This window comes from Carlito syrichta, unplaced genomic scaffold, assembly GCF_000164805.1.
Source record: "Carlito syrichta isolate Samal-C Ts95f unplaced genomic scaffold, Tarsius_syrichta-2.0.1 Scaffold305217, whole genome shotgun sequence".
Taxonomy (NCBI): domain Eukaryota; kingdom Metazoa; phylum Chordata; class Mammalia; order Primates; family Tarsiidae; genus Carlito; species Carlito syrichta.
Window position 1 is genome coordinate 3320 of NW_007249313.1, and position 3319 is coordinate 6638.

Genomic DNA, 3319 nt, shown 5'->3' on the forward strand with positions numbered 1-3319 from the left:
GGCTCAGGACACACTACCCCAAAACATACTATCTTTGGCATTTAAGAAAACAGCAGAAGCGAAGAAGGCCACTCAGCTTTTACTCACCTTTCTTCCCTGAAGTAGGTCATAAACCTAGCAAGGTCACTCTCTAAACTTCTCCCACCCTTCTTCCCTAAAGTAGGTCAAAAGGACCTCATTTAGGATGTGTCCTCCCCATACACGGAGGAAAGAAGCATCTTTATCTCTGAAGGCACTGGCACAAGAATCGAACAAACATTCCTTCTTAAGTTTCTTCCAGTTTATTACCATTAAATCATACTATTTCGTCCTCAATTCATATTTTTCCACAACTGCCCACATTTCTTCAAACCAAAGTATATAAATACACAAATTTACCTTTTAAAAGCTCCTGTGTCATGTACAACGTGTGCTAAATAAGAGTGTATACTTTTCTCTTGTTTCTTTTGCTGTGGGTGTCTCAGTCATGAACCAAGCAGTGGACAAGAAAAAGAGAATTTTTATTTACTATAGGTGTTGTGTCTAAGAACTCTTTACCTAGCCATAGACAAATCAGCCCGGGTGAATGGAACTTCACATTGTTAACACCATGCATAAACTCCATCCCTGCCACCATGGCCACTTTGTTCATGAGTCTTTTTGTGTCTTGGAAAGGGCTGATTGGCATTCACTGAGTGATCATTCTATCCACTTGATAATTAAAGTCTTCGTCTGCTGAGATCACCTTTTGGTGAGCATTCATATGGCACTCAAATATCTTTATGCCTTTTGCTCACTCAGAGGTGTCTATCCACATACCCTTTTGCCAAATTTCTTTGTCTTCAATTTTTTATTCATGTTTATTCTATGTCTCTAAGCATCTATTAAAACAACTTGTGTTTCCCTTTCAGCAGAAGGATGGGCTTAGTGCATACTGAAGCATTTAGAAAAATTAATGCTTTACCAGCTACTTGGGTAACTTTTAAACCAATCTGGTTAACACTCAAAATCAACCATAACAGTGTGTGTTGATTGTTATTTCTCATTCAAGTTATGAACTCCCTAGTTTCTTGGTAAAATGAATGGTTTTTAACTGCAATGTTGACATTTGGGATGTTATATTAGGATACTATAAATCTTATTTAAATGCTCTATTTTAGCAAGCAACTATCCCGCTTATATTTAGAACAAAGATCGTAGTCAACTTTTGTTCCAATGACAGTTAGTTTTCAGAGTCCTTGAGGTGATATTTGCATCTGCTTCATATTTGTGCCAAAGGAGTCTACTGAAAATGTGAATGAAATCCACATTGTAGTTTCGTTTTCAGTCTTTTGTCATGTTACATTTAGTCAGTTTCACCTTTTTGGTTTTTTCCTGCCACTCTTTAGTTTGGGTGGTAAGGGATGCTGCTTGCCAGTGCTAGACTGGAGTGGGAGTCTAGGCATCTTATTCTGTATCTATTAGTAGCAAACTAATGAGGAAGGGAAACTAATCTGGTCACCTGCTGCCTTCAGCTAATTGAGAATAAGGGCACTTATTTGGGTTTTACTATAGTTGCTATGTAGAGTATGGATTTGGAGCCCTTGCTTGTTCCATTCTGATAGCGCAAGCAGGGAAAGATGGTGCTTTTCCCAGGCCCATTTGTTGAAGAGTCTTTGTCTTTTAAAAATATATTATGAGCCGGGCTCTGTGGCTCAGCCTGTAATCCCGCGCCTTTGGGAGGCTGAGGTGAGCGGATTGCCTGAGCTCCTGGGTTCAAGACCTGCTTGGGCAGCGAGACATCATCTCTACAATAAATCAAAAAATCAGCCTGGCGTAGTAGTGCATGCCTGTAGTTCCGGCTACGTGGAAGGCTGAGGTGGAAGGATCGCTGGAACCCAGTAGGTCGAGGCTGCGGTGGCCGGGAGCGGCCACTGCACTCCAGTCTGGGCGACAGAGTGAGACTCCAACTCAAAAAAAAAAATATATATATATATATTATATATATATAAAATGAGATATTTATATATGATATGAAAATAATACCTGGGATTTGCTTCATAATAAAAGGAGTGTTTAGTATATGAGAAATAAAGTTGACCAAGAATTGATAATTGTTGAAGATAAAGAATGAATAGGTTGATGTTTATTGTAGTTTTTTATTTTTGTATGTTTGACATTTGCCATAAGAGAAAGTTAAAAAGGATAATTATATTGAAATTTTGACTTAATATTTAGATATTCTGTTGGTTTAAATCACACAATAATATAGAGTAGCTTGTTAAGATTGTTTAATTATTGATTTGCCTAAAATTAATAATAATTGACTTCAATCATCTTAAGAAATACAACTTTTTAAAATCCTCCTAGACATTTGGTAAAATTTATTTATAATCTTTTCTAGAAAGATTATATAAATTTGAAGAAATGACTTGCAGTAAAGGAATTGAGCATATAATGCTATCTCATATGCATTGATTGCCATTTATTTCAAATATTTGCTAAGAATACTGTTGTAACTAATAGGCACATATAAGTAAAATATACTTTTCACCAATGGCAATCAAATGAGACATTTATTTTCTTTTTCATATTAATAAAATGCTGTATTTTTATTTATAATATAATAATAAAATTTACAATATGTGCATGTGCTAGACTAATAGCAGACATTTTCTACACATTCCTATATACATGTCTTTTGAAATTTGACTTTGCAGTCTTCCCTATCAAAAGATAAAGTCTATTTCCCCAAAGTTTGCATATTAGCTGGCATCGTGACAGTTGAAAAATAGAATACAGTAGAAGAAAGTGGGTCAATTGTAAACCTAGTATTCAAAAGTATTTTCCTGCTTCTTCCATCTTGAAACATTGCCACCTTGAGGACCAGCTCATGCTAGCCTGATGGAGGATGTTTGATCATATAAGGGATAATCAATACAGCAGAGCCAACATCTGCCAACCCTCCTTGGAAGTAGAGATGCTTAGCTGAACCGTAGTTGACCACAGAGACATGAAGGAGCTAGAAGGATCACCTGCTCAGTCCATCTTAAAATCATGATCTACAGAATAGTGAGCTAAATGAATTGTTATTAGTTATAGTTGTTAAGTGTAGGGGTAGTTTTTGTTGTGCAATGATGTTTAATAGACAAAATATCAAAAAATTAAGACTTTATGAATTTCTCTAAAATTTCTTCTTATATTTGGTTACTCAAAGTCATAAATGTAAATAAAATCATTCATATTTATATGAGTAATTAAATTTATATTTTAAAACTCTAACCATAACTTGATGGGCCTCTGCAAAATAAAAGATTACATAAAATTACCACCAAAATAGAAGAAGCAGAAAGAAGAAAAT